The sequence below is a fragment of the Gossypium hirsutum genome, chromosome D13, assembly GCF_007990345.1.
Source record: "Gossypium hirsutum isolate 1008001.06 chromosome D13, Gossypium_hirsutum_v2.1, whole genome shotgun sequence".
Classification (NCBI taxonomy): Eukaryota; Viridiplantae; Streptophyta; class Magnoliopsida; order Malvales; family Malvaceae; genus Gossypium; species Gossypium hirsutum.
This window is the reverse complement of record NC_053449.1, coordinates 51,432,180-51,448,599: the sequence shown is the minus strand read 5'-3', so window position 1 is coordinate 51,448,599 and position 16,420 is coordinate 51,432,180. Positions and strand designations below refer to the sequence as shown.

The 16,420-nt window shown below is 32.7% G+C and overlaps 1 pseudogene; it reads left to right on the top strand.

Annotated features, from left to right (window-relative positions):
- The first annotated feature begins 4,535 nt into the window (after window positions 1-4,535).
- On the top strand, window positions 4,536-16,125 carry LOC107919263 (protein REDUCED WALL ACETYLATION 1-like; annotated as a pseudogene).
- Window positions 16,126-16,420: the final 295 nt, after the last annotated feature.

The following is a 16,420-nucleotide window of genomic DNA, read 5'->3' as shown; positions in this document are numbered from 1 at the left end:
TCACAAAATTTATAATTTTTCCATGAACTTTACATCTTTTCAATTTAGCCCCTAAATCATAATTTCATCAAAATTTACTTTACAAAAGTTGTTTATCTATCAACAACCTTTCATTTTCTACCATAAAACTTCATAATTCATGCACACTCATCCTTTTCAAAACCCTAGTACTTTGATAACTTTATAAATTAATCCCCGAGATAGGTTACGATCTCGGAAATATAAAAATTACTAAAAACGGGACAAGAATTCATACCTAATTAAGCCAAAATAGCTTGCTTAAACTCACCATCCATAACTAGGGTTTCCATGTCTTTAATTTTGGAAAGATGATATAAAATGATGATATTTCTTATTTAATTAAAATTTCATCTTTTATTATTTCATCTTTCCAATTTAGTCATTTTCTTTATTTAATTTTCCATTGATGAATCATCATACTTCTCTACTAACTCCTCTTAATGGTCTATTTGCCATATAAGGACCTATGATTTTGAATTTCATAGCTATTTGATACCTATAGCTACTAGAACTCAACTTTTGCATTTTATGCAATTTGGTCCTTTCCATCTAATTAGACATGTAATCTATAAAATTTCTTTACAAAATTTTCATACGATATTTCAATCATAATGTAGACCATGAAATAATATTAAAATAATTTCCTTCCAGACTTAAATTTGTGGTCCTAAAACCACTATTTCGATTTCACTGAAAACGGGCTGTTACAATAACATCCCAAATACTTTCCATTCATAACATAATAAGGTCTTATAAGTTGTATTACATAATCATCAACCTTTTCTTAAAACAATGAACCATTCCATTTACTTACTTACCATTTCATTTACTTAGCAAAAGCTTAATTACATTATCAATTTACGAATTAGTGTGTTTATTCATGACATAAGTAAATTCATTCCATATAAGTAAGTTATTTAACTAATCAATCCTTTTATTTCATCATATTACATCTAAACTATGAACTTACCATTTCATTACCTTTTCTTACCCGTTTCATTTGCATAACACACAAGACATAAGCATAAACATCAATCATAACCACAAGCTAGTGCATTTAAACATAATTCTTTTGGAATCAACTACATGATAAACCATTTTATAAGAAATTACATATTTTGATTTATACCACCTTTTCATGAACATAAGCATATTACCATTTGAACAATTACCATTTCAATGTATTTCATTAAGATTAAGCATGACATAATCCAATCATAAGCTTGACACAAGCCTAAGCATCATCCACAACACATGTTAGAGCATCAACTCATAAATCACTTGAAATAACATAAGGTAAGTCATATACATGAACAACACCATTTGAAATAATCAATTTCATGAACATAAACATACTTTAATTAAACATTACCGTTTCATTCCTTTTCATAGATTCATGACGTAAGTCATTTGAATATTTACCATTCCTTTCATTTACATCATTGCTCACATGAGTTGTAAAATGGACTTGCTCACACGAGTTGTGGAGTATCTGCAACAAATGTAGGACCTCTGTAACATCCTTAACCCGTATCCGTCGTTAAAATAGGGTTTTGGAGCATTACTGGATTTTACATTTTAAAACTATCAAAATTTAAAAGATTTACTTCACAACATCAATCAATGCAAAACCAAATAATGACATACATATTGTCCCTTTTACGAGCCCTCGAGGCCCTAAAAACACATTAGAAACAATTCGGGACTAAATCATAATCATATAGAATTTTTCAAGAAAAGGTGAAAATTTTCAAAACTGCAGGGGTCACACGGTCGTGTGATCCACACGGCTGAGTGACACGCCCGTGTCTTAGGCTGTGTGGACATTTGAAATAGGGACACACAGCTGTGTCCCAGCCCATGTCCTTGCCCATGTAACTCTCTAACTTGGGTCACACGGACAAGCCACACGCCTGTGTGCCAGGTCGTGTAACTCTCGAAATGCAACCTTTAAAAGCCTATAGGGGACACACGGCTGAGACACACGCTCATGTCTTTGACCGTGTGGACGAAAAATAGGCCATTTTCGAGCCATTTTTCTCACTCATTCATGCACACACCTATAACCAATTTATCATATGTAATCAAGCATCTCAAAGTACACCAAACCATACAACAACAAGCTGTCGAAATAGGTACATATTCATACAACCAATATGCCTAAAAGTCACCTCAATCACAACAATTAAACATGTATAACTAAATGCTTAGTTTAGCCAAAACTTACAATTCTGTACACATATCAAATCCACACTCATATGTACCTAATTTACTATTTAACATTTAACATTATAAGCCATAAATACCAACTACATTTTTAATACCAAAATGACTATGTTCAACTTCCATCATCTAAGCATCATAAAGACTATAAAGTCATCCATCAAAAGGCCACATACATATATCCACATATCAACCATTTCAATCATTTAAAATACCAAATTTACAAGCCAAAACATAATGGCTAAAACATCAACCAAAAACACCTATACATTTATATATTTATCCAATTATCAATTAACTTGTTTCCATGCCAAAACATAACATAATTGCTACATAATCACCACACCATATTAGATTCATGCCATATCTAGTTGAAAACCTTTCCAAAGCACACAATATCTTGACCATTTTTTTGGTCAATTCATTATATATCACTTTGGCCATTCAAACACGTTTTAACACATTATCAAATTAACATATATCAATAAGGCACCAAATGTACCAAGGCTACATCACCCAAAATGTCATATACATGCCAAACTCGTCAACTAACATTCAACCAATCATCAACCATAAGTCCACCTATACATGCCACTATAACCTTAACCAAGACATCAAAATCTATAGATATAATCGCTGGATAGTGTGATAGTTCTTCGATGAGCTTCCAAACTGATCGAGCCTCCGATAATCTATAAAGTAAGGGATAAACAACTACATATGCAATGAATGCTTAGTAAGCTCGTACAAACTTTAAACATAATATTCCAATTCAATAATGAAATTTATATGATAAATATAAAGTTATATCAATGCCTCAAGATTTATCAACTACATAACCACCAACTCATAAATGAGTAAGTCTTTCAACATCATATATATTTTCATTCCTAACATAATAGGATTTTATAAAAAAATTTATACTATCATTAAACTTTTCATAAAACTACGAATAACTTCATTTACGTACCTTCCACTCCATTTATTAAGCATAAACTTAAATAACAACATCAATTAACTAATTAATATATTTATTCATAACATAGGTAAGTTCAACCATAACATACGTAATTTCTCATATATAAGTACATTATTCAACTCATCAATCCTTTTTTCATCATATCACATTTTAATTATGAATTTACCATTTCATTACCTTTTCTTACCGTTTCATTTGTATAATACAAGACATAAACATATACATCAATCATAATCTCAAGCTTGACATAAGCCTAATCACCATCATCAATACAGAAGTTAGTGCATTTATGTATATAACTCATTTGGGGTCAATAACATAATAAACCATTTTAAGAAACCAAGAAATTAGATTTAGATCGGGGGAAATCGAAAGTAGTTGAGTAGCCGATCTATTAGTCGACGACATCCGAGGTAAGTTATTAAGCATATATATTTGTATCGTTTTAAATCATCTTAGTATCTATGTAATTATGTTGAATTGACTGGTATATATATACAAGTAGTGATAAAATTATTGAAATAAGATGTACTGAGTTGTTGACTTTCGACACTAAGTGTGCGAGTATAAAAAAATTATAATAATGAGATTAGCACTAAGTGTGTGAGTTTAATTGTAAAGCACTAAGTGTGCGAGTTTAATGGTAAAGCACTAAGTGTGCGAGTTTGATTATTAAGCACTAAGTGTGCGAACTTATTAAATATTTTCGAATAACTATTAGCATTGAATATTTGACTTATTGAGAAATCATGATTAGTAAGATGAGTAAATACTTGGAGTTCTTGAGTAATTACCATTATGGTTGTATTTAAGGTTAAGCTTTGTAAGTATTAAACCTATGTGGTGTTATATTTGGAATCATATATATATAAGATGATTCTTTATATTACATGATCCTATGAGATTGAATAAACCTCCTGTTGATAAAATAAGAAAATACGGAGCTGAAGAATTTAGGGCCACAGCTAGTGATGATGCTGAACGAGCTGAATTTTGGCTCGATAATACCATTCATGTCTTCGATGAATTATCTTGTACACCTGATGAGTGCCTGAAATGTGCTATATCTTTGTTACAGGATTCAGCTTACTATTGGTGGAACACTCTAGTTTCGGTTGTTCCGACAGAGCGTGTCACTTGGGATTTCTTTCAGACAGAATTTCGCAAAAAGTATATCAGTCAGCGATTCATTTTTCAGAAACGCAAAGAATTTCTCGAGCTAAAATAGGGTCGTATGACCGTATCTAATTATGAGCGCGAGTTTGTGAGACTTAGCTGATATGCCCGAGAGTGTGTTGTGACCGAGACTGCTATGTGTAAAAGATTCGAGGAAGGGTTGAATGAAGACATAAAATTGCTTGTCGGCATACTCGAAATAAAAGAGTTCGTAGTACTCGTCGAGCGAGCTTGCAAGGCTAAAGAACTCAACAAAGAGAAAAGAAAAGCTGAGTTTGAAGCTAGTGATTTCCGCAAGAAATCAGCGAGTAAAAATTTTCAAACGGTAACAAAGAAGTTCAAAGATGTTAGTAGCCGATCTAAGGCTACTGCCGGCCTTTCTATACAAGAACGACCACCAATGAGTTCAAGAGCCACCTCAGTTGCTAGTATTGGTAATACCCGACCGAATAAACCCAAGTGTCAACAGTGTGGTAGGAGACATGTTGGTGAGTGTTAGGGCAAGTACAACAATCGAGTTTGCTATAAATGTGGATCGAAAGATCAATTTATTCGGGAGTGCCCAGAGTTAGCGAGCCAAAATCCGGTACAGAATACGAGATCAGGTAACATGCAGTTAGAGGTAGACCACCCAGAAACACGGGTAATATGAGTGCCAGACAAAGAGGTACCAAAGATACAGCCGTTAGATCCGAGACCCGTGCACCTACCGGAGTCTATGCCATTCGCGCACGTGAGGAGGCTTCATCCTCAGACGTTATTACTGGTACTTTCACTCTCTATGATACTAATGTTATTGCACTGATTGATCCTGGTTTGACTCATTCATATGTGTGTGAAACTTTAGTATTCGGTAAGACTTTACCTGTTGAGTCTACTGAATTTGTGATTAGAGTATCAAACCCCCTAGGCCAGTGTGTGTTGGTTGACAAAGTGTGTAAGAATTGTCCGTTGATGATTCGAGATTTGTGTTTTACTGCTGATTTGATGTTGTTGCCATTTGATGAGTTCGATATAATTTTGGGTATGGACTGGTTGACTTTACACAATGCTGCGGTTAACTGCAAAAAGAAGACTATTGATTTAAGATGCCAGAATGACGAGATTATTCGGATTGAATCTAATGATCTGAATGGTTTATCGGCAGTGATATCCTTTATGTTGGATCAAAAGTATGTGAGAGAAGGTTGTGAAGCTTATCTTGCATATGTTCTTGATAGTAAAGTGACAGAAAAGAAGATTGAATCAGTACCTGTTGTATGTGAGTATCCAAATGTGTTCCCTGAAGAATTACCGGGTTTGCCACCTATTCAAGAAGTTGAGTTTGGGATTGAATTAGTGCCGGGGACAACTCCGATTTCGATAGCTCCATACAGGATAACACCTACAGAATTAAAAGAGTTGAAAGCGTAGTTACAAGAGTTGACGGATAGAGGTTTCGCACGACCAAGTTTTTCTCCTTAGGGTGCGCCAGTTCTATTTGTGAAAAAGAAAGATGGAATGATTAGAATGTGCATTGATTATCGGCAGCTCAATACTATGATTATAAAGAATAAATATCCATTGCCACGTATTGACGACTTGTTCGATCAGCTAAAAGGGGTTTCAGTGTTTTCGAAGATAGATTTGAGATCGGGTTACTATTAGTTACGAGTTAAAGACTCTGATGTACTAAAGACAGTTTTTCGAACGAGGTACAGACATTATGAGTTCCTGGTTATGCCTTTTGGACTTACTAATGCACTTGTTATTTTTATGGATTTGATGAATCGGATCTTTAGACAGTATTTGGATCATTTTGTGGTAGTGTTCATAGATGACATTTTGATCTACTCTCGTGATGAAGTCGAGCATGCTGAACATCTGAGACTTGTGTTACAAACTTTGCAAGATAAACAATTGTATGCAAAGTTTATTAAATGTGAGTTATGGTTACGCGAAGTTAGTTTTCTGGGCCATATGGTATCAACATTGGGTATTCGGGTTGATCCGAGTAAAATTTCAGCTATACTTGATTGGAAACCTCTGAGAAATGTCTCTGAAGTTTGAAGCTTTCTAGGGCACACTGGTTACTATAGACGGTTTGTGAAAGGATTCTCTATAATTGCAACCCCTATGACGAAGCTATTGCAGAAAGAGTTTAAGTTCGAGTGGTCAGAGAAGTGCCAGAAAAGTTTCGACCAGTTGAAAGCCTTGTTGACCGAAGCTCCAGTATTAGTTCAGCCAGAATCGGGTAAAGATTTTGTTTCTATAGTGATGCATCTTTAAATGGTTTGGGCTGTGTTTGATGCAGGAAGGCAAAGTTGTAGCATATGCCTCGAGATAGTTAAAGCCACACGAAAAGAACTATACGATCTGGAATTAGCCGCTATTGTGTTTGCGTTTAAAATATGGCGCCATTATCTGTTTGGAAAAAATGTCATGTTTATGCCGGTCACAAAAGTCTAAAGTATTTGATGACTCAGAAAGATCTGAATTTGAGACAGCGCCGATGGTTAGAATTGCTAAAAGATTACGAGCTTGTGATTGACTATCATCTGGGAAAGGCTAATGTTGTTGCTGATGCCCTAAGTCGAAAATCACTGTTTTCTTTGCGTGCAATGAAAGCGCATATAGCTACGTCTGATCATGGTGTGATAATAGCTGAGTTAAAAGCAAAACCGTTATTCGTTCAATAGATTTGTGAAGCTTAGAAAGCTGATGATGATTTAATTGCAAAAAGAGCTCAGTGTGACTCAAATGTTGATTCAGAGTTTCTAGTTGATGCTGAGGATTGTTTGAGATTCAGAAATTGATTATGTGTTCCGAGAAATTCAAAGCTAATTCAGATGATTTTGAATGAAGCTCATAATAGTCGATTTTCTATTCATCCGGGTAGCACGAAAATGTATAACGATCTGAAACAGCACTATTGGTGGCATGTTATGAAACGAGACATTTCTGACTTTGTTTCAAAATGTTTAATTTGTCAGCAAGTTAAAGCCGAGCATCAAGTACCATCTGGATTACTTCAGCCAATTATGATTCCCGAGTGGAAATGGGACCGAGTCACGATGGATTTTGTATCCAGTTTACTGTTGACACCAAGTAAGAAAAATGCAATCTGGGTTATTATTGATAGGTTGACAAAATCAGCACACTTTATTCCAATCGACACATATTTCCCGCTCGATAAACTTGCCGAATTGTATGTTTCTCAAATTGTGAGGTTGCATCGTGTGCCTATTTCTATTGTTTCGGACAGAGACCCGAGGTTCACATCGCAATTTTGGAGGAAACTACAAGATGCTTTAGGTACGAAACTACATTTTAGCATAACTTTCCATCCGCAAACAGATGGTCAATCTGAGCGAATCATTCAGATACTTGAGGATATGTTGAGATGTTGCATTCTCGAGTTTGAAGGTATGTGGGAAAGATACTTACCTTTGATTGAATTTGCATATAATAACAGCTTTCAATCTAGTATCAAAATGGCACCTTACGAGGCTTTGTACGGTCGTAAATGTCGTACACCATTTTATTGAACCTAGCTTAGTGAAAATAAGATATATGGGGTCGATTTGATTAAAGAGACTGAACAGAAAGTGAAAGTGATTTGGGATAGTCTAAAATCAGCATCGGATCGTTAGAAATCTTATGCGGACTTGAAAAGAAAAGATATAGAATTTCAAATAGGGGACAAAGTGTTTTTGAAAGTCTCACCGTGGAAGAAAATACTCAGATTTGGTCGCAAAGGCAAATTAAGTCCGAGATTCATTGGACCGTATGAGATTATAAAGCGTATCGAGCCGGTTGCTTATAAATTGTTGTTGCCATCTAAGTTAGAAAAGATTCACAATGTATTCCATGTTTCGATGCTTCATAGATACAGATCTGATCCTTCACATGTGATTAGTCCGATCGAGATTAAAATTAACTCTGATATGTCATATGAAGAAGAACCGATTAGCATTTTGGCTCGTGAGGTTAAAGAATTACGAAATAAGAAAATTCCATTAGTCAAAGTACTTTGGTATAAACACGGAGTTGAAGAAGCAACTTGGGAGTCAGAAGATACAATGAAAGAACGTTATCCAAACCTATTCACCGGTAAGATTTTCGGGGACGAAAATCCTTAAGGGGAGAGAGTTGTAACAGCCCAATTTTGACCCTAATCGGAACAGTGGTTTCGGGACCACACATCCGAATTTGAAAAAAAATATTTAATATTTTTATTTTGTGTTTATTATGTGTGAATTGACATGTGTGAAAGTTTCGTAAATTAATTTTATTGTTTTAGTGCTTAATTTGAAAAATGGGTTTAATCGCGTAAAATGAAAATTTGATAGATAAATGTGTGATTGCCTAATTGAACTTGTCTTTATAATATGATGCACTTATGTTGAAATTATGCCATAGCTAATATTAGTGGACGGCTAAGGACAATGTTAACCTTAAAATATATGTTATATTTATTTATATAAGGTTAAATTTTTAAATTAAAAATATATTATAATATATGTTAGATAAAAACATAAAAAAATAAAGGTTATTATCATCTTTCTTAGCCGAATGCATGCAAAAGAAAAAGAAAATAAGCCAAGCAATATTCGGCCAATTTGAAGCTTAATTCAAGGTTAGTTTTTGTTCGGTTTTTGATAATTTTTACGTTTTTGAGATCGTTGCTTTGAAGTAGCCATGTCTTAATTTTGTGAATTGTTGATGATTTTGAGAAATGACATTAATGAATGCTTGAGCTTTGTGATAGTTGATGATGAAATATGAAAGATATGTGAAAGATTAACATGCTTTGTCTTTGAATTTTTGATGAATTTGAGTAATTAGGGTTAAATTGTAAAAATAAATTTTTAAGGGACTAAAATGTGAAATGAATGAAATGTGTGGGCTTGTATGGACACTAGGAATATTCGGCCCTTAAGAAGTGTATACAAATTTTGTGTATTTTGTGTTTTGAGCAAAAAGGGCTAAATTGTGAAAATGTGAAATATTAGGGGTAAAAATATAATTTGCCCATTTATGTGTTCTTGGAGTTCTTAAGTAATAACCATTATGGTTGTATTTAAGGTTAAGCTTTGTAAGTATTAAACCTATGCGTTGATTATATTTGGAATCATATATATATAAGATGATTCTTTATATTACATGATGATGAAATGCATAATGTATTTGGCCTTGTATTTAAATTTGAAGAAATGCTTATGGTTGTGTAATTATATTGATTTTAGTTAAATCATAGTATTAAGTGAATAATTATCTTATGATATGGTAAGCTAAAGGTAAGATGATTTAGTAGTATGAATTGGTTAAATATTATTCAAGATATCAAGTTAAATTGTAGAGTTTATTTTGGTGATCACTACGTATTCGAGGATCGTCAGCTAAGCCCATCACACTATCGACATTTTCTTTTGGTACTTTGCTAAATTGTTTTCAAATGTACAACATGTATAGCATAGTTAAAATGTTGATTTTGGAACCAATGTGTATGTGTATTTAAAAGCCATGCGAAAATGGCTTATCTCTTTTTGTTTGAATTTGACTTTGATACATGTAGTCTAATGGACAATATGGAGTATATGCTTATGTATCATGTGCATGGTTAAATAGATTTAGGTAATGTATATATTCGGCTCAGTCAAATATGTTTGATGGGTAAAGTTTAGTACTCTTGCTTTTGACATATTGGATTTAGATGATGCTTTGGTTAAGCTTATTTGGCTTAGGAATAGGTTCATGAATTGAATATTATTTCATACACTACAGCAAAATAGGTTTTTAGCAGCATTTTTAGCGGCGTTTGGATAAAAAATGCAACTAAAAATCAAGCATTAGCAGCGCTTTTTGAAAAACGCCGCTAAAGATCGAGCACTAGCGGCACTTTTTGGTAAACGCCGCTAGAAATGAGCACTAGCGGCGTTTTTCCAAAAAGCACCGCAAAAAATCTAAGCCCAACGGTGTCGCTTTCTAACCTTTCGGGGATTTAGCGACGTTTTTTGAAAAAGCGCCGCTAATGCTTGGGGCTTCAGCGGTGTTTTTAAAAAAGCGCCGCTAATGTTCAAGGCTTTAGCGGCGTTTTTAAAAAAGCGTCACTAATGCTCCGTGATTTAGCGGCATTTTTAAAAAGCGCCGCTAATGCTTCGTGCTTTAGCGTCATTTTTAAAAAAGCGCTGCTAATGCTCGGGAATTAGCGGCTTTTTTGAAAAAGAGCGGCAAATGCTCTATTTTTAGCGGTGTTTTTGAGAAAGAGCCGCTAATACTCAATCTTTAGTGACATTTTTAAAAAAGCGCCGCAAAAATAATTTTATCTGTCTATTTATTATGTAATTTGTTTATTTATATTAATTAAAATTAAATTTATTTTTAATTGAATATTTAAAATCTTCAGAAAAAAATAATGACACATAGAAATAATTTGAAATAAAAAAACATAAAAAATATTTGTTAAAATGGAAAAATTAAGATACTATTATTTAAAATAATTTTAAAGTTTTTGGGTACATTACTGATTGTTTTTTAATTTATATATTAAATAATTTATTATATAATCGTAAAAGAGATAGTATTAATTTTAAAATATTGAATTAATTATCACTATAGTTTAGGGTTTTTGGTTTAGGGTATATGAGTATTAATTTAAGATTTAAGGCCAGTTTAGGAGTTACTGTTTTAAGGTTAATTAAATTTATGGAGTATATATATGGATTTAGGGATTATGGTTTAAGGGTTGAGATTTAATGTTTAGGGGTTAGGGGTTAGACATTAAGTTTAAGAGTTAGGGATTCAGGGGTGGAGTTAGGGTTTTGGGTTTAAATTAATTAGTTTTTTTAATTTCTATTTTAAATATGTTCTTATATAATTGTAAAAGAGATAATAATAAATTTGTTTAGGGTTTTTGGTTTAGGGTATATAATTAAGATTTAAAGCTAGTATAGGAGTTACTATTTTAAGGTTTAGGTGGTATGGATTTAGGGATTATGGTTTAAAGGGTTGGGATTTAAGGGTTTGGGGTTTGGGGTTAGACGTAGGGGTTAAGAATATGATTTAGGTTTAGGGATTTAGGGGTCGGGTTAGGGTTTTAGGTTTAGATTAATTTGTTTTTTTAATTTATACTTTAAATATTTTATTATATAATTATAAAAGAGATAATAATAAATTTGTTTAGGGTTTTTGGTTTAGGGTATATGATTAATTTAATATTTAAGGCCGGTTTAGGAGTTACTATTTTAAGGTTTATAGAGTATGGATTTAGGGATTATGAATTATGGATTATGGTTTATGGTTTAAAGGTTGGGATTTAAGGTTTAAGGGTTAGGGGTTAGACATTAAGGGTTAAGAATATGATTTAAGGTTTAAGGATTGATGGGTCAAGTTAAGGTTTTAGGTTTAGATTAATTAGTTTTTTTAATTTATATTTTAAATCTGTTCTTATATAATTGTAAAAGGGATAATAATAAATTGAATATATTGAAATTATGAGTATAGTTTAAATTATTTAAGAGATATGTAATAGATAGACTTTATATATATTGAATGGTTAATTTAGGATTTAAGGTTAATTAAGTGTTTAGTACTTGAGATTTGTTAAATGATAAAATTTTATACTATTAATTAATGCTTTTATATTTAAAAAATTTAATCTAAACCATTTGATATATTTAAATGTTAGTTTAAACCGAATTAATAAATAAGTTAAAAAAGTAATAGATTGATATATGAATATTTAGGTATAATTATTTATTTTGGATATATAGGACCACATTATAAGAAATACAAAACATTAGCAGCGTTTGGGTAAAAATGCTGCAACTATGTACTAAAATTTTTCAAAACGGCGTCGTATCCATTTAGGAATTTAATTTAATTTGTGGCATTTTTTGGGAAAACGCCATAAATATGTATTATAATTTATAAAAATAGCCCCGTTTCACTAGATGAGTGTAATCTTTTAGTGGCGTTTATGCTGAAAACGTCACAAGGATGTATTTAATGTTTTTGAAAACGTCACCATTTTACTTCAAATTTTAGTGGCGTTTTTGCGGAAAACGCCGAAACTATGGATTAAAGTTTCTTAAAATGACGCCATTTCTATTTAGTAAGTTAATTTTTAGTGGCATTTTTACTGAAAACAGCTGCAAACATATATTGAAGGTTCTTAAAACGGCGCTGTTTCAAAATTTAATTTTGTACTGGCTTTTTTTGTTGAAAACGGCGCCATTATGGAAGCAATGGCAAAAACACAGGAAAGCAGAGCAGAGAATCGAAAGGAAAAGAAAAAAATACAAAGAAAAAAAAATCAGAGGAGAACTCAGAAATCAAAAGAAACAAAGCAAGAGTTGAATCGATCTACACTCTGTTATCAAAGCTGCGAAATTTTTGTGTTAAAGGTAACCCTTTTTCCCTCAATAATCGATCTACATTTAGGGTTTTCTTTCAGTCAAATTTGGGATTTTTTCTTATCGATGGTTAATCTTTTTTTTTCTTTTTTGCTTAAATGTTTTAAGGTCGATAATTTTGTAGAAAAAGTTATGCATGTTAGGGTTTGTACTCCATTTGTGGGGATTCTAGTTCACGGTTTATTAGTTTAATTCACGGTTTAACTTCTAAAGTATACCTGTTTTCTTACTTTGGCATCTTTTTTTTTTTGTCAAAATTTGTTATTAAAGTATACTCAAATTTCCAATTTGGTTTCCCTTATTTTTATTCGTTTGAATGTCTTTGACCATTCCTCTAGCTAATCTGCAGCAGAAAATATCATAATTTCATGTTTATTTGTTATTGTTTCTTAGCATATGTTGCAAAACGTAAATATTGTTAGTGGCTTTTTTAAGTGCAGGACACAAAAGCGAAAATCTAGCTAAATCGAATCTCAAAATAATAATATTATTATTAAAATTGTCATATATACAATTGTATTTTGTGTTTGGTTGCTGTAATTTGTTTCATGCTTTTGTGTTCTAGGAAAAAGACTTGAAAGTCATAAGAGAAGCTAAGATCCGAGAAGAGATGTTAGACCGGGAAGCTTCACTTAGACAAGCAAGAGCAGAAGCATCTCTTTCTGATGGTATCTCATGGGTAAGCTTTGACCAGAAAAAGGCAAAGCCAATTAGGGATTTTAGAAAAGTTGCCCTCCACAAGGTAATTTTGCCTCCTACCCACTTCACTCCTCTCCTTTCCTTTTGTTTATTGTTTATTGGTGTTGTTTTTCAACCTTGGGTTCTTTTTTGTTTTAGTTCAAATTGATGGCTCTCTTTTATTTTCTAGATTCAATATCGGGGTTGAATTTCAGAGATTATATGACATTTTTGTTACTGTTTTTGGTATTGTTCTCCTTATGCAACTGTAAGTTTTTGAGCAACTGAAATGAATAAAGTTTTTTTGATATGCGAGCATGAGATAATGAGGTGGAAGTAAGGAAGTTTTTTTATATTTGAATTTGGTCTGAGTTTATGGGTAAAGTGGATTTTGGGTGAAATCGGCAAAAGCATGAGGCAGGGGTTGCTGTCGAGTGGTCTATTGACGAACAGTATATATTGGAGGACAGCCTTGAAAAGTATGTAATAATTATTTCTTTTCTTACTGTATATGCAAGTCTTCTAATTTGTGCTACTAATATACGAAACCTAGTCCAGGTGAACGTAGTTAATATTAAGAAATAGATTCTCTAATGTGTGCTTTTGCTGATACGTTTTATGGTATAACTGTTTTTAATGAGGTATTTATTGGGTATGTCTTCTTTTTGAGATGAGATTAAGTGCTGGCTTTTACTTTAATGTATGTGTATATAGGTATAAAGATGAACCAAGTATTATGAAGTACATAAAGTTTGCAGCTACCTTGCCTGATAAAACTGTACGTGATGTTGCATTGAGGTGTTGGTGGATGCAAGTAAGCTCCTTACTTCTTTAATGATGCATTTCTTCCATTATTTCTTCTATTTTTTATTTTCTTGTATCACGTGATTTACTGTGTATGAAAAATTGGTCTGCAAATTATTAGTTTTGATATACTGGTGTAAATGTTCAATTATTAGTTTTGGCATTGACTGCAGCAAGTGTGACTAAACTGATCTGTTAATGTGCTTTTGTTCTTTTTAATTCTTAGACATCATATTTGTGCATTTAAAATCATCTATGAGAATCTCTTTGGCCTTAGAATGTTCTGTCTGTACTGCTCCCTGGGCCCTAAGAATATTGTCTTAACTATGAGAATCTCATTTCTTGTTCCTCTACTTTCTTCTCATCATAGTTTCGGCAATAACTTCATTCAAGATACACCATGATAAGTCACCATTTTCAGGGAAATCTATACTTTATTTGAACAAACATCAAACTGAGGAGTGGAAAGGTTGGATGCAGGTTTGTAATTCTTTGAAATGATGCAATAAACCTGCAAAATCTTCTTCTTGAAAGATCTTCATTTACTTGTAATAATAGAATGTGTTGGATTGCATAGAAAGTGCAAACACTTGTGGCCAATGCTGCTTACACGCAAACTGTTCCAGCATTGCTAAACAATGATTAAAGATAGTCTTGTGCTTTACTTTTCCCCCATTTATTTTGCAAGTCTTATTTTTATGTACCATTACTTTGCAGCATCAGAGATTTATAATGCTATCCGAATTTTCATTGCTGCTTATGTTTGGATGACTGGATTTGGGAACTTCTCATATTATTATGTGCGTAAAGATTTCAGTCTTGCAAGGTTTGCACAGGTATGAGTTCCCTAAAGTAAAGATCATGTAAACTACTCCATGTTCCAAGTTCCAACATTGAGTGTTTTGATTGAACAGATGATGTGGCGGCTCAATTTCTTGGTTTTTTTTTGCTGTGTTGTCCTCAATAATAGTTATATGTTGTACTATATATGCCCCATGCATACTCTATTCACTCTTATGGTTTATGGGGCACTTGGTATTTTGACATATCTGAACATTTTGGCTTTTACCGATAACTTTTTGTTCCTTGTTTTCACCAGTGTGTATATATGTTTAAGAAATGTTACTCAATCCTTCCGAAGCTACAGTTTAACCCTTAATCGTCTCTTGTTTTATTCTTTTGTTTTCCAATGACCAATAAGGTGGAGCTAATATATGTCTTTCATTTCCAGATGGCTTGGAAAGATTACACTGGAGACCTATATCTCGCAGATTCACATCTGGCTAAGGTAAGCTGAAGTTGACAACATGAGAATTCTTGGTGCTTCAACCGCTCGCTAGGAGTTGATCCGAATTCAAACCTCTAAATCATAGCATATGAATTTTTAACTCAATATCCGATCAATGTGCAGATCCGGGGTTCCAGATGGTCAGCCTAAGCTGCTCCTTTCTCTGATCCCAGATTACTACGACTTCCATATACCTTGCAGTAAGTAAAACGGTGTCATCTTTGGGAACTGAAAGTATCTCTCATTAGTCATGCCCTGACATTTTCTTTCTTGCTTGCAGATTTCTTACAGACTCTTTGACTCGACAAATATACTGAAATCAGCTTTTGTACCTACAAAAGACAACAAGCGTCTTCTCCACAACTTCAAGTGGAGTGTTATTTAATGTTGCATTCCATGGTCGTTTATATTAGTTTGAACTTGAATTTGGTGTTATTGAAATAGGGTTTTGTAGCTACCTTGTGTACTAGCTTCTTTAACCATGATTGTTAATTATTACGCGTTTTGTAGCTCCTTTTATATTTGGCCAAGTTAATATAGATCAGATGAGTTGTGAGGTAGATTGCTCATTTATTTAAACATAATATTTTAATTCTAAATTTAAATTTATTAATTTTTATATTTAGCTTTAAAGTTAAAACTTAAATAGAAAATTTAATTTAATTAATATTTTTTATCCTTAAAGTTTAAAGTTTAAATTTCAAAAATAAAACCTAATATAATATTTATCATAGAGATAAATATTATTTAATTAAAATATATTTTTTAAAAGTCATGTTTTTAGCGGAGTTTGTGAAAAAGCGTCGGTAAAAGTCGTTCTTTATAGCGGCGTTTGTGAAAGAAGCGCCGCTAAAA